We start from the raw sequence: 24,232 nt of genomic DNA on the forward strand, positions 1-24,232 counted from the left end.
CAGCATCTGGTGGCATCTAGAGATGCCTCCTTACTAGTCAAGAAGGTTGTAGAGCTCTAAGCTTCCCAGGAGGGTTTCCGTGAAGGTTAGATCAGGTGACTTACAGTTTTTTAGATTTGAGTCCCTGATTTGAAATCTACCCTTGGAAATCCAGGTCACTGAAGTCATGATATAAACCTTTTTTTCTTTTTAATTTATTTTTTATTGTGGTTAAAATATATATAACATAAAATAGGCCATTTTAACCATTTTTTAGGAATACCAGTCAGGGCATTACTTACATTCACACTATTGTGCAACCATCATCAGAGTCAGCTTGCAAATCTTTTCCATCACTCCAAACAGAAACACTGTAACCATTAAGCCTTAAATCTCCTTCCTCCCTCTCCCTCAGTCCCTGGTAATTTATAATCTATTTTCAGTCACTACAAATTGCCTATTCTAGGTATTTCATGTAAGTGTAATCATATAATATCTGTCCTCCTATGATTTATTCATTTAGCATAATGTGTTCAAGATTCGTTCATGTTGTAGGATTATCAGAATGTTATTCTTTTTTAATTGGTGAGTAATATTTCATTGTATGTATATACTACATTTTGTTTATCCTCTCATTTGTTGATAGAACTTGGGTTGTTTCCACTTTTTGACTATTGTGAATAATGCTGCAGTGTATATTGGTTTACAAATTTCCGTTTGAGTCTCTGTTCTCAATTCTTTTGGGTATATACCTAGGACTAGAATTAACTGGGTTGTGTGGTAATTCTTTGTTTAGCTTTTTGTGGACTCATTTAACTTTCCCAGGGTGGCTGTACCATTTGCCCCCCAGTGGCAGTGTGTACAATGGTTTCAGTTTCTCCATATCTTTGCAAACACTTGCTGTTTTCAGTTATTTTATTTTTAAAGTTATAGCCATTCTAATATTTTGAAACAGTATCTCACTGTGGTTTTGATTTGTTTTTCCATGATGATTAAGGTGTTACCTGTTTTGGGTAAATATCTATTCAAGTCCTTTGCTCAATATTAGATTGCATTGCTTGTCTTTTTGTTGTCGAGTTAGTTTTAGGGGTTCTTATATATTCTGGATATTAAACTCTTACCAGATATGTGATGTGCAAGTATTTTCTCCCATTCATTCTGTAGGTTGTCTTTACATTTTCTTGATCATGTTCTTTGATGCACAAAAGTTGTTAATTTTGATGAAGTCCAATTAATCTGTTTCTTTTTTTTTTTTTTTTAAGATTTTACTTATTTGACAGAGAGAGACACAGCGAGGGAGGAAACACAAGCAGGGGGAGTGGGAGAGGGAGAAGCAGGCTTCTGGTGGAGCGGGGAGCCCGATGTGGGACTCGATCCCAGGACCCCGGGATCATGGCCTGAGCCAAAGGCAGACACTTAATGACTGAGCCACCCAGGCTCCCCAATCTGTTTGTTACTTCTGCTGCTTATGCTTTTGGTGTCATAGCTAAGAATCCATTACCAATCTGAGGTCATGAAGACTTACTCCTATGTTTTCTTCTTATGTTTTATAGTTTTAGCTCTTACATTTAGATTGTTGATTCATTTGAGTTAATTTTTTTTTACATGGTGTGAGGTAGGGATCCAACTTCCTTGTTTGCATGTGGATATATAGTTGTCCCAGCACCATTTGTTGAAGACTGATATAAATGTTTTAATTACTTATTTTCTGTGTCACTCACTGGCATTTATATATATATATATATTTAAAGATTTTATTTATTTATTTGACAGAGAGAGAGACAGCGAGAGAGGGAATACAAGCAGGGGGAGTGGGAGAGGAAGAAGCAGTCTCCCTGCTAAGCAGGGAGCCCTGTGCGGGGCTCGATCCCAGGACCCTGGGATCACGACCTGACCCGAAGGCAGACGCTTAACGACTGAGCCACCCAGGCGCCCCTGGCATTTGTATTTTGCTTTAGGTATCTGATTTCACTGCCTACCCTCCTTTATCCTTACCCCTTCTCCCCCCACCCCCCACCCCCATTTTCTTTCTTTGAACAGGATACATGGATATTTTGTGTATGTTATAGCTTTGCTGCTTGACATATGGGAGACACTTAATAAATGTGAGTTCCCTTTCTTCCTTTTAATTTTGTATAGTTACTTTTAAGTGGTTTGTGTTTCAAAACAGATTGTGAGGACCTTCAGGGTCGGGTATATATTATATTTCTTTGTCTCCCTGTTTCCAACCCTCTCTTGTCTCCCCCCACCCCCATCACTCTAGTGCCCAGTGTAGTACCATGCAAGTGATGTCCTTCCCTTTTATTGATTGAATTATAAAGCTGAATATAGATCTTTGTGGTTACGTTTGGATAATTGCAGAAAATTCTTGAAAAATCAATGATCAGTATTTTGTGAAGTTCTTCATGATTTTAAATGTAACCTAACTGAAGTTTACCCAAGAATCTTATGTCACATACAAAAAAAATTCCAAAGGCATTTGAAAGACCTAGATGCTATATCAATCCTCACATTTGGGAAAATAACTTAAAACTACATGCATTTAAACCATGTATCCTGTTTCAAGGGAAGAAAACAGGGTGGGCGGGTGGTAAGGATGAAGGAGGGTAGGGAGGGTTCGTTTTATGGATGACTGGAAAATTTTTAACTTGTTATTTAAGATTACGATAAGTTTTATATTGGGAATTTTACTCATTTTAGGGGTGATTTTTTTTTTTTTTAAGATTTGATTAATTTATTTGACACAGAGAGACACAGCGAGAGAGGGAACACAAGCAGGGGGAGTGGGAGAGGGAGAAGCAGGCTTCCCGCCTAGCAGGGAGCCCGATGTGGGGCTCCATCCCAGGACCCTGGGGATCATGACTTGAGCCGAAGGCAGATGCTTAACGACTGAGCCACCCAGGTGCCCCTTAGGGGTGATTTTTATATATTTAGTTTTATAGTTTTAGCTTTTATATTTAGATTGTTGATCCATTTTGATTTGCATTTTTGACAAATGCTGTTAGTTAAAAAATTATTTGAAGTTTGTGCAATAGTGTATATTACTCTTCTAACAAAAATATTAAATATCATTAAAAAATTCTTTTGCCTAGAAATTCTAAAAGTTAACTAGGGAAGAGGTATCTGAATTTTCTTTCTGGGTCTGTATTATCAGATTTCCTCCCATCACACTCTTTAGTGTTCAGTAGGGTCTAATATTACTTGTCTTGAGTGATCAGACCTCCCTCAGGAGTCCATTTTGTAATCTACCATCCAGATGTCAGTGAAAGGAAGGCCCAGTTTGAAGATTGGCCTTTGGTGTTTTGTTTTCCACTAGGTTTTGACTCTTAAATAGGTATTTCTTAGTATGTTGTTAAATAAACACTTTCATCATATGAGATACTGATTATTCTTCCCCTGTTTATTGTAGCAGTTCCTTATTATTAATAGTGAAAACAAAAAAAAGGAATTATTTTATTCTTTTATTTTCTAGTTTCAAGCAACATAACAACATCAGCGAGGTCAGAGCAAATCCAGTATTTGACATGCTTTCAGGATAATTGTCAGCCAACGAAGAGATTCAAGAGCTTGAACTCCCTTAGTCGGAATAACGGTTTATTCCCGGGAGAGTAGGAAGAAACGATGCGGACTGTTTTCTTTCACTACCTCTGGCCCTATTTACGGAGAAGTTGGCCTGGTATGAATCTGAATCTACAGCCATATATCTGTATACATAAAGATGGACCCAACTTCTCTGTAAGTACAGCCAGAGGTACTATATAGCTGTATCTATACACACAAAATTTGATTCAGGAAGTGTCTTTGTCATTTAATATATCACCCTTCAGACATGGGATCCCATGCTGGGGGCGGGGGGTAGGTCTTTAAAAAGAAATGCTCTCAGTGTCCCATTGCCCTCTGTGCAGCTGATTTGGGCTTATAGGTATGGTATTTTAGCCTGATCCTGATTGGGTTTACCTATTAGTAGAGAATGGCATGCCAAGGAGATTTCCTATGGTCTGTGACTGCATTTTTAAAGTGAACATGATGGGAAAGGCTTTCCATTCTCTCATGCCTTTTAGAACTTGGAGGAGGTTTCTGAAATTGCCAAAGGAACATTCGTTTGGACTAAGTAACAATACTTAGACTACTAAAGACTACCCTGTATTTTCCTTCCTTCCTTCCTTCCTTGCTTCCTTCCTTGCTTCCCTCCTTCCCTCCTTCCTTCCTTTTGCTTTATGTATCTTGAAAATCATTCTGTGTGAGTACGTTGAAGATTTCCTCATTGGGGTGCCTGGGTGGCTCAGTCCGTTAAGTGTCGCCTTTGGTTCAGGTCATGCATGATCCCAGAGTCCTGGGATGGAGTCCTGCATTGGGCTCCCTGCTCAGTAGGGAGTCTGATTCTCCCTCTGCCCCTCCCCCCTGCACGCTCTCTCTCTCTCTCTCTCTCTCTCTCTGTCTCACTCACTCAGTCTCTCTGTCAAATAAATAAATCATTTTTTTTAAAGATTTTATTTATTTGACAGAGAGAGTGAGTACAGGCGGTACAGAGAGTGGAAGGGAGAGGGAGAAGCAGGCTCCTGCTGAGCAAGGAGCCCGATGTGGGGCTGGATCCCAGGACTCTTGGTATCATGATCTGCCAAAGGCAGATGTTTACCCGACAGCCACCTAGGTGCCCCATAAATAAAAATCTTAAAAAAAAAAAAAAAAAGACTTCTTCGTTGTGGGATTTTCTTGTTTGTTTTGTTTTGTTTTGTTTTTGAGTAGGCTCCATTTCCAGTGTTCAGCCCAATGTGGGGCTTGAACTCATGACCCTGAGATCTAGACCTGAGCTGAGATCAAGAGTCAGATGCTTAAGTGACTGAGCCACACAGGTGCCCCTTCTCATTGTTTTTTTTTTTAATGAAGAGTATGGCTGAATAGTATGCCATTGTATGGCATACCATAATTTACCTGGCCCTCTGTTGAGGAACATTTAGTTTTTTCTAGTCCTTTGCTTTTATAAATAATGCTAGTAAGAATAATCCTATAATAATTTATTTTGCACATGTATGAATAAATTCCCATAAGTTGACATTTTGGGTTGAAAGTTATGTACCTTTAAAATTTTGAGAGATATTGCCAAATCATCCATCTTAAAGGTTGTTTTTTTCTTTTAAGATTTTATTTATTTGAAAGAGAGAAAGAGAAAGCAGGGAGAGGAGCAGAGGGAAAGGGACAAGGAGACTGTGCTGAGTGCGGAGCCCGACGTGGGGCTGGATCCCATGACCCTAACACCACAACCTGAGCCGAAATCAAGAGTCGGAGGCTTAACTGACTGAGCCACCCAGGCGCCCGCATCTTAGAGGTTTTAACAAAACCCAGCCTGCAGTATGAGAATCGTGTAGTTAATACATTTAAAAATATAATTTTGTAAAAGTATATGACTGTTTCGTCATATGTCATTTTTCAGTTAACATGTGGCTATGCTTCAGTGATAAAAAGAACCAATCAAGCACTTGTCTTCATCTCATTACTTGTTTGTTTTTTGTTTTTGATTTTGCAAAGATTCCATGGCTGGATAGGAGATTTAGAAATAAGCTTTGCTTCCTTATATGTTACCAAGGCTGCCTTCTAGAGAGGAGTACCAGAGATGGACAATTTGCTGAATAACTGGCTCTTTTTATAGTTTCCAATTTTTTTGAAGCTCTACGCAGGGCTTGAACTTATGACCCCGAGATCAAGAGTCACTTGCTCTACCCACTGAGTCAGCCAGGCCACCGTATAGTTTTTAATTCTTGCAGTAAGTGATGATGCCTATGATTTCATGATTGCAATTAAATTTGACTTTACAAACAACTTTCTGGTATTTATTGTCTATAATACGGTTTAACTAGAAAGAATACTATACTTTTTTAATGTTTTAAAATTTATATTCCTTTGACTAGATAATATGTACATGGTCAAAAAACTTAAAAGGTACACAAGGCTAGAGAGTGAAATGTCAGTCTTCCTCTACCTTTTCATTTAAAGGTTGTTGATAGATGTTTCCAAATTGCCCTAGATAGTTATGAATTTTATTCTTATCTGCATATTAAATCATGTTCTCAACTGATGTTTTTGTTTAAATGGAGGATTAGAGTGAAGGTTACATCGTTTGATATTTTAAAGAAGCTGTGTTAGTGATGGGTAGGAATAGTTGTGTTGGAAAAATACAGAGGCAGTGACAACTCTGGAAACTGAGCATCTGTGGGTATGATTCAGTATATACTAACATGGTTAAGGCACAGATATCTTTTTGTTTTTCTTGTGGAATTTTTTTCTTAAATCCATAAAATATGAACGGAAAAATGTCATTTTAGTAATAGCAGTGTTCTGTTATAATTGATCTGAGAAATAGAATTTTCCCTAACTTTATGTGTAAGCTTAGTAGAGACTTAAAGTCTGTATGCTTGAGATATGGTTTCAGTGGGGCGGGTAGGAAGCCGGATGTAAAGCTTTTCAGTAGTCTTTGTCATTGCTTGGCTGATTTTCCAAATTATCTTTCTCTGCTACTTCACTTTATTGCATTAGAAAGATTTGAGGCCAAACCTAATACCATCTGATTTGTCAATGAATAAATGAATCTCTAAAGCCCTCTGATCAGTTCTCTATCTTCAGCAAACACAGGACTCCTTATTATTGAAGGCTCTGTGACTATGTGGGATTTCCCAGTTGATCAGATTCTGTGTCTTCAGTATGAATCTTGCTGGAGCCAGGAATGGAAGCAAGGGATTGGCAGGGTGAGAGTAAGCAAAGCATGTGTTTTCATGCCAGCGCACAAGTAAGACAGAGTTCTGCCCAATGGTGCCCTTGTATTTGTTTCATTGGTGCAGTCTTTCCTTTTTCCCGGTTTATTAGGGAGTCATCAGAAAAGTAGTCTTGGGCGCCTGGGTGGCTCAGTTGGTTAAGCGACTGCCTTCGGCTCAGGTCATGATCCTGGAGTCCCGGGATCGAGTCCCGCATCAGACTCCCTGCTCAGCTGGGAGCCTGCTTCTCCCTCTGACCCTCCCCCCCTCTCATGTGCTCTCTCATTCTCTCTCTCTCAAATAAATAAATAAAATCTTTAAAAAAAAAAAAAAAGAAAAGTAGTCTTACAGGAAAGCACCTTGATATACTGTGTTAGAAAAGATTGCTCACTCGTCTTCTTCCCCAGTGAACCTGGAGCTTGTTGAAGGCAGTGCTGTCTGGCACAATAGGTATTTAGTGGACTTAGGAACCGAGTACGAAGAGCCTGTCCACATCACATGTATCTTTTCACTTTTTTTCTTCTTTACATTTTGGAATAATTATAGATTCACAAACAGTTGCAAAAATGGTACAGAATTTCTGTTTATCCTTTACCTAGTGTCCCCCAATGGTTATGCATTCCCCTTTTTTCTTTCTCTCTTTTTCCTTTTTATGATCATGGCTTTGGCTTGCCATCAGTATCTATGGGAAATACTAAACCCTCTGAACTAAAGATTGCTGATTACTCTCCTCGAGTTACTTGTGGGGATGCATATCGTTCTTCCTCTTCATTTGTTCTTGATGAAGCACTTGCTTAGTATGTCGTGCTGTGCCAGGTTCTAGTGGCTTCTCTCAATTCAGGCTCTCTTATTTTGGTAACATTAAGTGTGGTGGATATATCCTTCCTTTGTGGATCTTTTTCATAAATTATATATACATGTCTACAGTACTCAGAGACCTGTGTGTGTTGGTGAGGAGTACCTGTGACTTGGTGGAAATAGTCCCGGATTTGGAGTTAGATGCTCAGGTTCAAATCCTGATTCTCTTTCATACTTGCTGGGTAACGTGGGAGTTACTTTGCTTCTGAATCTGTTAACTTTTCTGTAAAATAGTATGAGGGTAATAGTCATATAGAGAGGTTTTATGGGTTGATAAAAGTAGCATTTGTAAAATTACTTAGTGAATTGGAAAGTATTGTTTCAAATGTGAAGTTGCCTTGCTTATTCTAAATGGCTGAAACGAAAGCTGAATTTTAAACTACTTCTTAATAGCTTGACTTTGTGCAGTAACAGGAAAAACTCTCCCTGCTTCTGTCCCCCAAGTCTTTTTATGCCTTCTGTCTTCACATTGACTAACCAGTACTTAATAGGGTTTTTTTCTTTTTTCAACTGGGTGTAACCTAGCTCCCTTGAGAAATTTGGGATGGCCATGTCAGCTGTCATGCTATCAAATGACATATCAAATGCTTGCCTCTCTTCTTACTCACCTAAGTCTGGGGATTTCATGTTTCAGAAACCTCTTAAAAAATATCTCATGCAAGTATCTTTTTGGCTTACCTTTTTTGCAGGTTTTGCTCTTAGAAACCAACTCTTTTTTTTTTTTTTTTTAAGATTTTATTTATTTGACAGAGAGAGATACAGTGAGAGAGGGAACACAAGCAGGGGGAGTGGTAGAGGGAGAAGCAGGCTTTCTTCCTCTGAGCAGGGAGCCCAATGCGGGGCTCAATCCCAGGAGCCTGGGATCATGACCTGAGCCAAAGGGAGACGCTTAACAACTGAACCACCCAGATGCCCCAGAAACCAACTCTTAATATGGTACCAGAACGGAGATTTTTTTTTTTTAAAGGGTAGACCTGATTTTTTTTTTTAAGATTTTATTTATTTATTTATTTATTTATTTATTTATTTATTTATTTGAGAGAGACAATGAGAGAGAGAGAGCATGAGAGGGGAGAGGGTCAGAGGGAGAAGCAGACTCCCTGCTGAGCAGGGAGCCTGACGTGGGGCTCGATCCCGGGACTCCAGGATCATGACGTGAGCCGAAGGCAGCCACCCAACCAACTGAGCCACACAGGCGCCCCAAGACCTGATTTTTTAAATATGTAAATATGGGATATGTAAGCAGTATAAAAAGTAGGGGATACCATGAAAAATGTAAGATTTAGGTAATGGAAAATTTTTTTCTTAAACGTGGTCTAGGTACAGACAGATTCTTAAATTATTAAGGGACAGACATATATAGAACCATGCACCAAGTAGCAATAGAATACACGTGGTTCTCAAGTGCATGTGGAACATTCTCCAGGATAGACCATCTGTTAGACATAAAACAAGACTCAGTAAATTTAAAAGGATGAAAATCATTCAAAGTTTATTCTCTTTCTGATCACAATAGAATGAAGTTAGATATCAGTAATAGAGAGAAATTGGGAAACTAAACAACAGACTCCTAACTCATCAGTGAGTAAAAGAGGAAATTACAAAGAAAATAATAAAATATTCTGAGATGGTTGAAAACGAAAACACACCATCCCATGGTGGCAATGGTTGCACAATGGTGTGAATGTACTTAATACCACTGCATTGTACATTTAAAAGTGGTAAATCTTATGCATGACTTACCACAATGTAAAAAAAACAAAACTCATTCATTGTTCAACAATGTTTATTGAGCGCCTACTATACTCCATGCCAAAAAATAAAACAACATACCATAATTTAGGGAATGCAGTGAAAGCATTGCTCAGAAGGAAATTTATAGCTTTAAATACTTCAATTAAAGAAGGATCTTAAGGGCGCCTGGGTGGCTCAGTTGGTTAAGCGACTGCCTTCAGCTCAGGTCATGATCCTGGAGTCCCTGGATTGAGTCCCGCATCGGGTTCCCTGCTTGGCGAGGAGCCTGCTTCTCCCTCTAACCCTCCCCCTTCAGGTACTCTGTCTCTCTCTCTCATTCTCGCTCTCTCAAATGAATAAATAAATCTTTAAAAAAAAAAAAAGCTTTAAAAAAAAAAGGATCTTAAATCAATAACCTAAACTTCCATCTTAAGAAATTAGTAAGAGAACATAATAAACCAAAAGCAAGCAGAAGAAAAAAAATAAAGACTAGATTAGAAATAAATGATAGAGAAAAATAGCAGTGAAAATCAACAGACCAAAAATTGAAAAGATACTGACCAAGAGAAACAGAGTAAAGATTCAGATTAATAAAATCAGAAATGAAAGAGAGGACATCACTACTGTCCTTACAGAAATAAAAAAGATGTAAGGGGATACTAGGAACAATTATATGCCAACAAATTAAATAACTTAGATGAAATTATGCATTTATAGAAAGGCTCTGCTGCGATTGGCTCAAGAAAAAGATAGACAATCTGAATATATCAGTAATAAGTGAAGAGGTTGAGTTAACAATCAAGAAACATCCCACAAAAAAGAGCCCAGGCTCAGATGACTTCACATTTGGTGAGTCTGTCATATCTACCAAATGCAAATTCTTCAGAGACTGTTTCAAAATAAAGAGGAGGATGAAATGCATTGAGCATGTTATTACTGTGTTACAAAAGCCATACGAAGACATCACAAGAGAATTACAGACCAGTGTCTTTTCTGAATATATACATAAAAAATCAACAAAATGCTAGCAAACTGAATCCAGGACTATATCAGAAGGATTATATACTATGACCCAAGTAGCATTTATATCAGGAATACAAGGTTGATCTAATATCTGAAAATCAATGTAATATACCATATTAATAGAATAAAGGATAAAACCATATTATCCTCTCAAAAGCTGAAGGAAAAGCATTTGACAAAATCCAACACCTTTTTATGATAAAAACTCTCAACAAACTAGAAATAGAAGGGAACTTCCTTAATGTGATAAAGGCCAGATATCCACAGCTGATGTCATAGTTAATGATAAAAGATGGAATGCATTCTCCCCAAGATCAGGAACAAGACCCTTCTATTCAACATTGTACTGGAGGTTCTAACCAGGGCAATTAGGCAAGAAAAAGAAATAAAATGCATCCAGATTGGAAAAGAAGTAAAACCATATTTGCACATGACATGATCTTGTATATAGAACATCCTATTAGAACTGATAAAGGAGTTTAGCAGGGTTGAAGGATGTAAAATCAATAAACAAAAATCAGTTGTATTCCTATATACTTGCAATGAATAGTTCAAAAATGAAACTAAAAACAATCCCATTCACAATAGCTATAAAATGAATAAAAATACTTAGGATAAAGTTAACAAAAGAAGTATAAATCTTATACTCTGAAAACTATAAAACATCATTGAAAGAAATTAAAGATCTAAGTAAATGGAAAGACAGCCTATGTTCATGGATCAGATTACCTAATATTGTTAAAGATGGCAGTACTTCCCAAGTTGATCTACATATTTGGTACACTCACTGTTAAAATGCTAGCTGCCTGTTTTGTAGGAATTGACAGGCCTCTCTTAAAATTCATATGGAAATACAAGGGGCCTCCTTGTATTTCCAGAATAGTCAAAACAATCTGGAAAAAGAACAAGGTTGGAGGACTTTCATAACTTACCATAAAGCTATAGTAATCACGACAGTCTGGTACTGATATAAGAATAGACACAATACATCAGTGGAATAGAATGTAAGTCCAGAAATGAAATCTTACTTTTATAGTCAATTGATTTTCAACAAGGATGTTAAGACAATTCAATGGGGGAAAGAATGGTTCTTTTTCTTTTTCTTTTTCTTTCTTTCTTTCTTTCTTTCTTTCTTTCTTTCTTTCTTTCTTTCTTTCTCTCTCTCTCTCTCTCTCTCTCTCTCTCTCTCTCTCCCTCTTTCTTAAGATTTATTTATGAGAGAGAGCACAACACACAGTGGGAGGGGCAGAGAGGGAGAATCCTTAAGCAGATTCCCCGATGAGTGCAGGACTCAGTCTCACCATCCATGAGATCACAACCTGAGCCGAAACCAAGAGTCCATTGCTCAACCGACTGAGCCACCCAGGCACCCCCGGAAGAATGGTCTTTTCAACAAATGGTGCTGGGACGAGTGGATATCCACATGCAAAAGAATGAATTTGGACACTTTTCTCATTTGTGTGTACAAATGAATTCAGAATTAATCACAGAACTAAATGTAAGATCTGAAACTGTTAAACTCTTAGTAGAAAACAGGTGTAAATCTTTGTGACCTTGGATTAGGCAATATTTTCTTTTCTTTTTCATTGTGGTAAAATAGGCAGTGATTTCTTTGGTATGATATTTAAACATAAGCAACAGAAGAAAAAACAAATGGACTTCATCAAAATTGAGAACTTTATGTTTCAAATGACACCATCAAGAAAGTGAAAGCACACTCCACAGAATGAGAGAAAATACTTGGAAATCATATATTTAATAAAGGACTTTTATCTAAAAACTCTTACAGTCAACAGTAAAAAGACAAACCCAATTAAAAAATAAACAAAGGATTTGATTAGACATTTCTCCAAAGAAAATGTTCAAATGGCTATGCCCATGAAGAGAAGTTCAGTGTCCTTAGTCATTAGGGAAATGCAAATCAAAACCACAATGGGATGCCATTCCACACCCACTAAAATGGCTGTAATAAATAGACAATAAGTGTTGCTGAAGCTGTAGGGAAATTCATGTATTGCTTGTGGGAATGTAAAATGGTGTAGACATTTTGGAAAATAGTTTGGCAGTTCATCCAAGAGTTAAACATAGTTACCATATCCTATATTCTAGTTAACACCTATTTGTGTATCGAAGAAAATTAAAACCATCTCCACACAAAACTTGTTCAGGAATGTTCGTAGTACCATTATTTATTATAGCCAAAAAGTAGAAAGGATCCAAATATCCATCAACAGGTAAGTTAATGAACAAATATGGTATATCTTTACGATGGAGTATTATTCAGCCTTAAAAAGGAATGAAGTATTGATACATGCTATAACATGGGTAAGCCTTGAAAATAGTATGCTGAGTGAAAGAAGCCAGACACAAAAGGCCACATATTTTATGACTTCACTTACATGAAATGTCCGGAATAGGCAAATCCATTTGGTCAGAAAGTAGATTATTGGTTTTCATGGCCTTAGGGGAGGGCTTTGGGGAGTGACTGCTAAAGGATAGGAGGGTTTATATTTGAGGTAATAAAAATGTTCTTTAACAGTGGTGATGGTTGCACAACCTTGGGAGTATAATAAAAACTGTTGAATTATACTCACTGTAAGAGGGTGAACTTAATGGTATGTGAATTGTATCTTGGTAAAGCTGTTACTAAAAAAATCATGTAAGGAGTTTAGGTTTAGTGATCTGTTTTTCATTAGTATAGTAAACAAGTAAAAAAGAGATACTGTTTGACCAGGACTGTGAAAGGATAATGAAGCTCTGAAAAATGCTACACAAGTCAAGTATTGCTAGATTGAGTAGAAATTTACATCCCCTCTTTCTAGATGAGCCAACTTATCAGTCTCATTCTGTTTTTAACGAGGCTCCTCTCCCCAATAAGCTGGTTCTCTACTGAGGTCTCTCGTCTTCATGTAAGATCCTTCCTTGGGAAGCTGCAATCTATATTATGATTCTCTCTCTCCTCCCCGGGGTAACTGTGTTGTTGAGGTAACACTTTGGCATGCTAATGCTCACAGCAGTCTTGTGTATATGTTAAATATTTTGCATTGGGAGAAGAAGAGTCAGCAGTGAATAGTGAGATGTTTTCAGTTAGTTTTGGTCTTATAGTTCTTGCATGAATAAAATTGGGTGTTATTAAATAACTGCTCTTCTGTTTTGAGACTTTTAAAAGCTTTATCTCTTCTTTTGAAAAAATATATAAAGTAGAAGAAATTTTTAAGAAGTAGGACAGAAACTCATAAACCTATTACTTGGAGGCCACACTTTATTTTTTTATTTTTTATTTTTTATTTTTAAAAAGATTTTATTTATTTGACACAGAGAGAGATAGAGAGAGAGTGCAGGCAGGGAGAGTGGCAGGCAGAGGGAGAAGCAGGCTCCCCACTGAGCAAGGATCCCATGACCCTGGGATCATGACCCAAGCCAAAGGCAGCTGCTCAACGGACTGAACCACCCAGGCGCCCCCAGGGGCCACACTTTAATACTTTACATATTCTATTTTTTTTCTATAATTCTTTCTACATGTAGGCTATATCGTACTATATATGTATAATTTAATATAATTTCACATCCTAATTTGTTTAGTTAATGAACAGTTTTATTACAGGTATTTCATATTTTTTTCTACCAAGTAGACTTAAGCTTTACAATACTTAAAAAAGAAAATTATGGACAGGGGTGCCTGGGTGGCTCAGTCAGTTAAGCTTCCAATTCTTGGTTTTGGCTCAGGTCATAATCTCAGGGTCATGAGATATCAAGCCTGCTTCGGGCTCAGCACAGAGTCTACTTCCCCTCTCCCTCTCCCTCTTCCTCTGCCCCCTCCCCCCACCCATGCACACACACTCTCTGTCTCTCTAAAATAAATAAATACATCTTAAAAAAAAAAAATTACAGACAGGGCACCTGAGTGGCTCAGTCGGTTAAGCATCTGACGTTGGCTGGGGTCATGATCTCGGGGTCCTGGGATCGAGCCCCACGTTGGGCTCCCCGCTCACTGGGGAGTCTGCTTGTCCCTCCCTCTCTGTTCCTCTCCCTACTTGTGCTCTCTCTCTCAAATAAATAAATAAAATCTTAAAAAAAAATAAAGTGAAATTTAAAAAAAAATATGAACAATTTTAAACACGTAACGGAAGTAAGGAGAATAGTTTAACAACCCTCATGCACTTATCACCGAATTTTGGCAATTCTCAATGCATATCCATCTTGCTGCATCTTTGAGGAAGTTTTGAGGAGCAGAATAAAAGTAGAAACAACTTTTATTATTTTAAACCTGCCCCAGGAGAAACAAAAACAAAATTAAAGCTATCACTTACAGACAAAACTATTTTATTTTAAATATTTTTGATATTTTAATACTTAAATATTTTAATCCAAAAAATTTTAAAAAATTACTTCATTGAAATACTAGTGAAGGCAAGTATTAACTGTTACTAAGAAGTTATCTGGTGCTGATGTAGTATCTTCTGTTATTTTCTTACAGTATATGTACAGTAATGTGGAGTTGTCGGGTTGTTGTTGTTTTGTTTTTCTTTTTGTTTTGGCATTTTTCTTCACCAGCATATTGTTTTTCACCACCACATATTTTGTGGAAGTAATTGGTACACTACTTCCATCTTCTTATGAATTTCAGACTTTCTCCTTGTTTGACATTTCATTGACAGTTGTACATTATATTCCATTATATACCCACTGTAATACTGAAAGGGAGATTTTCCTCCATTATGAGATGGCAGTGTCTGATTTTTGAATAGTGCTTTACTATTGGTAATTATGAAAGTAACATATTCATTATAGAAAATACTTAGAAAATACAGAAAAGTGCAATGAAAAATCTATAATCTCACCACCAGAAGTTAAGCAATGTTCATGATTTTTTTTTTCTATTCATATGGCCTGCCCTTTCAATGGAATATGGTGAACCTTCTTTTATTCCTTTTTGGGCATTTGCATTATATGTTATGGCTGTTTTTTGTCCTGACTTCATTGTAGTTAATTATTATTCATGCTGGGGTGAGTGATTGAGATAGATAGATAGATAGATTAACTTTAATTTTTCCCCCCACCACAGAATCTTACGGTCTTTTGATCACTTGAATAATTCCAGATTTTAATATCTTTCCCAGGAAAATAATTGTATGCACACCCAAAGTCTCCTGATTCTGCTGTTCATAAATGATTTGTATAGAGCTCCCTGAAGGAAGGCCTCCTGACTTTGGGGCTAGGAAATGATTGTTGGGCATTGTCTGTGTCCAGTCTTTCTGCTCTATGCCTAACTGGTTATTTCCATACTTTTTGAGGCTAAGAGCTCTTTTTAGTGTCCAGCGTCACAGAGCTCTACAGAAGTGGAATTTTTAGTATTTGTTAATTGAGAAAAATGATCAAACGAAAAGAATTTCATTATCTTTGCCTTTAAAAATTCATAACTGTTTGTACCTGAGTTTGAAAAATTGTGGATATGAAGATTTACTCAGTTCATGGGTAACGTTTGGTGTGCATATGGAAGAATGCTCAAACATTCTTGTAGTAACTGAACACTCATTTCAGAGGTGGGGTTAGTGTTTACAGGTTGGGAACCGGTGCTCTGGCCTTTCCAAATTGCTGGTTTTCCTCTGACAGTCTCTTGCGTTTGTGCTTTGTCTGTATGTATTTGCACATTCCTTATACCTGGAATGTTTTTTACATTCTTCCTACCCTCCAATTACTCCTACTCCCCAAGAAGAAAATGGACTCAATTAATGATTGCCAGTGACTTTTGATTTTCAGCTCAAACAAACTTCATTCTTTTAACAAATATTTCTCAAGTGCCTTGTGTGTAACAGGCATAGTTACAGGCATTAGGTGAACATAATAAACAAGATCCACACCTTTGTAAGGCTGACAGTCCTGTAGGAAAACAGACAGCAAATAGGTAAACAAACATGCGATAGAATTTTAACTTGTAAGTGTTTCGAGGGAAGGGAATGGGGTGCAGTGACAGGGCGCCCTCCTGTGAGTGGTCTTTGAAGGACTTGTTGAGGAGGTGACTTTTAGGCTGAAGCCCTGAGGCCTGCAGCCAGGCTACTGTAGGCTTATGGACAGTATTTAAGGTAGAAGGAAGAGCAAGAGTGAGGCCAGTGTGGGCTTTGAGTTCAGAGATACTCTGGAGAGAACAATTTGAAAGTCATCAGTTTAAAGGCAGTTTTTAAATTCATGGCAATGGATGCTGAGTGTTTTGGAGTGAGCAAGATCAGGAGATGAGAGGCATCGTTCTGAGCCCCTCAACAGCTCTGGAAGCAGAGCAGAGATGGTTAGAGAAACTCAAGTAGGTGCAGCCAGAAAAGTAGCAGGAAGGCGTGATCATTTGTTTTCACGAAGTGGGAAGTTTTTCAAGAAGGATGGAGTGACCAGCTTTGGAATGCTGCGGAGAATTGGAGTTAGCAAAGTACAGAAAAGTATTGCTTGGATTTGCCAGCATGGAAGTCATCTGTGATCCTGATGAGCAGCTCCAGGGGAGCGGTGGCAGGTGAAGCCCAATTGGAGGGGCTTCGGGGTGAGCAGGAAGCGCATCAGTGCAGCTGATGTCCTGGGAGGGAGAAGGGTGCAGGCTGCAGGGCAGGGTACAAGGGCCCTTAGGGAGAAGATGGGAAAGTCATTTTGGAGAGAAGGGCAGAGCAAACTCACTAGAGAACATGAATTGAGGTGCTGGCTTGGGATACTTCGTGAAGTTTGAGATTATCAGTGTAAAATGAAACCGGCTGGATGCGTGTGTATGTTCCTTCAGCATGATGAAGGCATGAGAAGGCACCTGATTGTGTGTCAGGTTCTTCCAAGGTTCGGACTTACTACGCAGCTTATCCCAGAGGGAGAGAAAGTTGAGGGTAGTTCAAGCTCTTAACACCCTTGTGGAATTGAATCCAGACTAAAAGAAAGGTCAAATTGGGAAGGCGTTTTATGGAATTGAGGCTGGGGCCATGTGCTTGAGCATAGGAGCTGGAAGGATGGGCAGTTGTGGTTGCAAAGCCCGATTGCAGAACATGACAGGGAGCTGAGAGATGAGGATGGCTTGCTAATACCTGAGAGCAGACACCTGGAAGGTTAGAGGTCGAGGTGGCTGAAGAGCGAGGCCATTGAAGGATGCTGAGGCAGGGAAGGAGGGAGACAGGGAGGCTGGAGGCCCAACCTGCCTCGAGCTAGCCAGTGACCGCTGGCTGACAAATGAAAGCCAGGGCTGGCTGGGAGAGTGAGTGCTGTATCTGCTCGGCGTGAGCTGCCCTGCCCCGGCCCTGAACTTCCCACTTGGATTTCCTCAGGCAGCCTTCCGTCTCCTTTCTCTGCCACCTGCAGCACCTTCTACAAACATCCTGCTTAGGACTCCTACGGATACTATTGCAGCTATTTGCATTTCTGTCTCTTACTTCTTCCGGGCAGTGGGCTCCTCCTCGGGGGCCTGAGCCAAGCTTTACGTTCTGTGATTTCCGGCCGTTGGCATAGTACACGCCAGTCATGTCACAGGCCCAGAGTAAATGTTCACTGAGTGAATGTGTGGGCTCAGAAGTGGGTGGGCTGAGGGGGAAGAGAAGGAAGAGTGAGAACAGAGATTTGTTGCTGGCAGGGCAAGGCAGAGTGTCTTTGTAAAATTTCAGATCATATTATAGAAATCATTACAGTGCAAAAAAGTTTGTCTTATTGATAGAAACACACCTTTTCTTCTTTACTTCTTTACTTCTTCTTTACTTTCTTCTTTACTTCTTTACTCACATTCAGTCAGCTTTTGACTGAATGTGAGTAAATTCTGCTAATTTCTGCCTTCCGGAGTTGACCTTTAAAGTATTATGACTGCTTTCTACATATTTTCCAGGGAGATTTTTGATTTGTTATTCACTTCGTTGTGCTGCTAGTTTAAATTGTCCTTCTTGGTACTATTATATGGAATATTATTTTATTAAAGCTTCCTAAGTACTTGTGATTTGATTTGTTTCCTAATCCTCTGCTTCTTATGCCCCACATGCTATAGCTATTTACCATTTTTGTGTTTTAATATTAAGTAAGTGCCTGTACTTTGGATTTTCAATGTGGTCGTAGAGTGTTGTAATATAGTGTTAAGAATACAAGCCGTAAGACTGCGCAGCTCTGGTTTTCAATTACTGCCTGACCTTATTAGCTTTAAAACTCTGGGTAGTTTTTTTGTTGTTTTGAGCCTTCCTGAGTTTCATTTCTTTATCTTTGAAATGAGAGTAATGATGCCCACCTATGTCACAGGTATTTCATGGTCTCAGCACGCTTCTTCCCTCAACCATTTACAAGTGTCCTCCTCCCTCATTTGCTTATGCTTCCCCCCCCCATTAAGTTTTATCATTTCCCCTATTAAGTGCACCCTATTACCTGATGGACGTAATGTAGTTTTAACTTGGTCATTCCAGGACTTCTCGATCCATCCCTTCTGAATTGCCACAGTACTTATACATACTCCTTACTTGACGGGTACAATATTCCACCTGTGAAATCTAATGTGCACCCTATATTTGTGTTGAATTATTACATTGACAAGCTTTTTGTGCATTTTGTTCTCTCCAAGTAAGTTGGAAGCATTTTTTTTTTTTAAAGATTTTTATTTATTTATTTGAGAGAGAGAATGAGAGACAGAGAGCACGAGAGGGAAGCAGGTCAGAGGGAGAAGCAGACCCCCCGCTGAGCAGGGAGCCCGATGCGGGACTCGATCCAGGGACTCCAGGATCATGACCTGAGCCGAAGGCAGTCGCTTAACCAACTGAGCCACCCAGGCGCCCCCAAGTTGGAAGCATTTTCAAGTCAAGCTATAGATTATGGTTATTTCTGTTGTATTTTCTATAGTGAGATGTGATATATGATGAATCAATAAAAATAATTGAGATGAACTGGTAATGAGTAACCAGAATACAAATGTACTCATCCCATCTATTTATCCATTTATTCATTCTGCAAATATCCATTGAAAGTATATGTGTTAGTTAGATTGAAAAACATGACCACAACATTTTGCAGCCCTCCTATTAATTGGTAGAATCCATTTCCTCACACTTAATCTGGGCTGGCCTTGTGACTTGCTTTGACCGCAGAATGTAGCAGAAGTGATTTGCAAGTTCTGGATTCTAGGCCTTGAGAGGCCTGGTACCTTCCCCCTTTGCTACCTTGGAATACTCTGTATAGAGCTGCAGGCTAGGTTACTGAATGGTTATGTGGCAAGAGGTCCAGCCAACAGCCGGCATCAGTGTGTCAGACATGTGAGTGATGCCATTGTGGACTCTTGAACCCAAGTGAAGCCGACAGATGACAACAGTGGCATGAATGATGCCAGGCGAGATTTGTAGAAAGAACCTTCTAGCTGGGCCCAGCTAACCCACAGACTTACGAGAAACTTATTTTGAACTAGTAGGTAAAAATGGTCCTACTTGTAACTTCTCTTATGGGGAAGTCTACAGAGCAGTTTATAGTTGGTTCTGTTCTCTCCCACCCTCCCCCCATCCTCCATTGTTAATACACCTCTATAGTTGGGTACCTAAGTGCCACACAATAATTATGGTAATTAAGGGGATAGAGATAGCTAATTTTTTTTAAAGATTTTATATACTGATTTGAGAGCACAAGTGGGGGGGCAGTAGAGGGAAAGGGAGAAGCAGGCTCCCCGCTGAGCAGGGAGCCCAACATGGGGCTTGATCCCAGGACCCTGAGATCATGACCTGAGCCGAAGGCAGATGCTTAACCAACTGAGCCACCCAGGCACCCCAGGAGCTAATTTTTAAAAATGTCCTATGCAAACCCTTTCCATTCATCTTCTTATATAATGAATGTAGAGCCAATATTCTCCCCAGTGCCACTCAGGAAATGGCAGAGTCAGGACTGGAGGCTGGAATTCTTTACTGTGTTGTTCTTTTCATTACCTCAGGCTCTCTAATTGCGTGTTTCTTCATTCTTGTTGAAGCTGATATTTTTTAACTTCTTCCTGTTGGTCCCTAGCAGGAGTAGGGCTATTGTTCTTGTAAACATTGCTCTGTTAATTTCTACTTTCCTGGGTACTGTAAAGGAGAATGACCATAGGACCATTGTCTTGACCTCTTATTGTTTTTCCCTCATAGGTATAGACCAAGATGATGTGGCAGGAAAAGGTTGGGGGGCTTGCAACCTAACTGCTGTACTGGGGGCAGAGAACAGTGGTGATGTTGGGGAATGGAAGGGCCCTTTGCAGTTGGGGAGGCGTTTTAGAGGAGCTGGGGCATTTTTTCAGAAATACCTGGAATGTGTCCCTTTTCCAGGGCCTGATACAGTAACATCTAGTGGGCTCCATGGCTTTCATGGTGAGATCTTACTAAAGAACACTTAGCCTGATAAATTAAGAGGAGGAAAGGTACTTGGCTATTCTAAGGTACCTACCTTTCCTTTTATATCATTTTTACATTTCTCTTATTTTGGAAAATGTGTGCAAGTAGAACTTTTTTTAAAACTTAGAAATAGTGTTACATTCTGAGTAATTTTTTTTTTCTTTTTATTGAAGTATAGTTGACACACAGAGTCGCATTAGTTTCAGGTGTACAACATAGTGATTCCCCAAGTCTACATTATGCTGTGCTCACAAGTGTAGCTACCGTCTCTGTACATACGATGCTGTTGATTGTATTCCCTGTGTTGTAGCTTTCATCCCCGTGATTTATTCAGTCCAACATTCTGAGTAATTTCTTTATTTTTTTTCTTTAAAGAGGGAGGGAAGGGGAGGCGCGCAGAGGGAGAGGGAGATAGAGAATCCCAAGCCGACTCCCCCACTGAGCTTGGAGCCTGACGTGGGGCTTGATCTCACCACCCTGAGATCATGACCTGAGCTGAAATCAAGAGTCGGATGCTTAACCAGCTGAGCCCCCCAGGCGCCCCCTGAGTAATTTCTAACGTTAGTACTGCTGTCAGGTAGTCACCTGTGTGATGCCACTCTCCTGAATGATGATTTCAGAACTGATGTGAGTAGGTGCTGTGCTGGTTTTGTAAGCTCTCTCGGGGTAAGGGCTGAGTCCTGTTTACTCTCATGTCCCAGTGCCTTCCAGTAATGCCTTACATATAACAGACCTGGTTTTTATTTGGTTCAGCCACGGGTAACGTTTGGGACCTTAGGTTCCAGGTTAGCTTTAGACCTGTTTCCTTGTTGCGCTCTTCCCTGGTAGAGAGCCTGGACAGGATGTGGGTGGAAGGAAGAGATTTTTACCTCCTCCTCTTGTTTGTTTGTATTCTGTTTTCTGCATTTTTAATATAACATTTTTATAATTCTGTTGCTATATGAAATTTTGCTTGTATTTTTGTTGGCTTAGAAAATTCCTGGGGGGGGGTACAGGGAGAAGGACACATATTTATTTACTTGGATCGCTAAAAATATCACAGGAAACTAGGGACATTATTTGCTTTTAGGCAGGGAAACAAGGTGACTTGGGAGCAGGAGTGGGAGGGAGATTTTTCACTTTTGTACCTCATGAACTGGGACCATGTGATTGATATTCCCTGAAGGCCTTTGAAAGCAGAGATGGAGAAAATGCTCAAGAGCATCAGAAAAAGGTACCCTAAAAATCCAGTTTAGTAAAAACAAATAGAGGATTATCAGGGGCACCTGGGTGGCTCAGTCGGTTAAGCATCTGCCTTCGGCTCAGGTCGTGATCCCAGGGTCCTAGGACTGAGCCCTGCATCAGGCTCCCTGCTCAGTGGAGAGCCTGCTTCTCCCTCTCTGCTGCAGCTCCCCCTGCTTGTGCTCTCTGCCTCTGTCAAATAAATAAATAAAATTTAAAAAAGAGAGGATTATCAGTTACTTTCTTTCTTTCTTTTTTTTAATTTAAGGAGAAAAGGAGAAAAGAGAGAACCCAGTCTGCTTAATGTCTAGCGGCTTCCAGTGTCTTTCATTCTGTGGATTTTGTACGTAGGAATTTGTGACCTACTTTTGAGTATGTTAAGCCTTTATTGCATAGTTACCTGCAAGAAACATATACTTTTATTTGTTAGAAATTTTAGACAATTCTAATCGAAGGGGAGCTTTTTATATAATACATGTTTTAAAAATTACCATAGAGACTTGAGTGAATGGGATCATTCCTCTCCTAGCAATGGAGACTTTGTTCTTGCCTGTTGCTTCCTACCTGAGCATGAAGTCTGACCTCCTTTCCCTGAGTGAGAGCAGAACTAGGCCAGACTTATTTTTTTTTTTTTTTAAGATTTTATTTATTTATTTGACAGAGACAGAGAGAGAACGGGAACACAAGCAGGGGGAGTGGGGGAGGGAGAAGTAGATTCCCCCCTGAGCAGGGAGCCCGATGCTGCACTCCATTCCAGGACCCTGGGATCATGACCTGCGCCAAAGGCAGAGGCTTAATGACTGAGCCACCCAGGCACCCTAGGCCAGACTTAACGATCACAAGTGTTTGAAGGCGGGGAAAGGAAACTAATTGGCCATGTGGCCTTGGAAAATTACTTACCTCAGTTTCTTTATCTGTAAAATAGGGATTTAAATACCTACTTTATACAGTTGGTTGGAGAATTAAAGATAATATAAATAATCTAGAATGGAACTTGACACCTCAAGTAGATGCTTAAAAACTGTGTGATTATTATTATTGGTTAACATCTGTTGATTTTAGGCCCCTTGAAGGAGTAAAGGATGGGAGATTCTCTTCAGTGAGAATGAAAGATAGATGTTTAGGGGAAGGCAGAGTACATCTGTTATCTGTTGGTATATAACAAACGACTGCAAACTTAGTGGCTTAAAACAACAATGAAATATTATTTCTCATAATTCTGTGGTTTGGCTGGGTAGTTTTTTTTGCTTGTCTCCTTAGACTTATTTGTGTAGCTGCAGTCAGATGATGACTGAAAGGGCTAAGTGGTCCCCAGTGGACTCACTCACAAGTCCGGCAGTGCTTCTGGCTGCTGGTTGGGGTGTGTTGGTTCTCTTCCACATGGCCTCTCCAGTTCCAGAAGCTTCCTCATCGCATGGCAGGCCCAGGGCGGCATTCTAAGAGGGTGAGCTGCAGTGCTTGCCTATCAAATCTCTGCTTTCTTTTGCAGTTGCTGACTTGCCACTGGCCAAAGCAGGTCACAGGGCCAACTTCGGGTCACTGTGGGAGGGGACTAAGGCCCCACCTTGGTGGGGGAAAAGAAACCAAGAATTTGTGGTCATTTTTAATCCACCACAAACCCACCCTTGTTTGATTTGCTTCTTGGGCTAGTATTGGGCCAAGAAAGAAAACGTTCTGTTCGTTTCTCCAGTTTTCCTGTATCACTGATGCCTTCTTTAGACCAACATAGGATCTGATTAAGGAACTGGGGATATTTTGTTCGGACTAAAAATTGGAATGAAGGGTAATAGCTGCTTTTATGTACTTGAAGATCCTTCTTATGAAGGAGGGACCAGCTCCAGGGTATGGAAGTGACTGGAAAGCAGCTATCTCCTCTGCCATGTGAGATAGTGGGTCTTCTCGAATGCTGTCCTGCCCCCAGCCCCTACCCCCAGATGGGTAATCGTGTGTCAGGGTCTTTTGAAGGAGGGTCTTGCGCATTGAATGACTCGACTTAAATGATTCCTATTGGTGTCAGAAGTCTCTGATTCTGGAACTCAGGAAGTGCACTGTGCTCTTTATCCTGAGGGTAGGGATGGATGAGGTGATGTTAGAAAGGGGAAGAATTCCTCTGCACAGACTTGTAATTTTCCTTGATGTATAAGTTCATATTTACCTGCTAGAACCCCTGAGAGCTGGGATTGACTGTTGCTGTGAGGAACAGTTCTATTTAGTACAGAGTCAGGGAGGTGCTGCATCTTGAAGACAGGTTTTCTGTGAGTCTTCTTAGGTTAGAATGAAAAGAATCAAGAGAAGAAATTGAAGTTAGAAATAGATATGTACAGTTGCTCCAGCAGCCAT

General features: G+C 39.6%; 1 protein-coding gene across 4 annotated transcripts in view; it reads left to right on the top strand.

Annotated features, from left to right (window-relative positions):
• The window catches only part of CLASP1 (cytoplasmic linker associated protein 1), a 263,675-nt gene that overhangs the window by 8,010 nt on the left and 231,433 nt on the right, over positions 1-24,232 (top strand). The gene's annotated exons all lie outside the window — the stretch shown is intronic.

Source organism: Mirounga angustirostris, unplaced genomic scaffold (assembly GCF_029215605.1).
Source record: "Mirounga angustirostris isolate CCGP_5_RB_7025 unplaced genomic scaffold, mMirAng1.0.hap1 SCAF_3, whole genome shotgun sequence".
Taxonomy (NCBI): Eukaryota; Metazoa; Chordata; class Mammalia; order Carnivora; family Phocidae; genus Mirounga; species Mirounga angustirostris.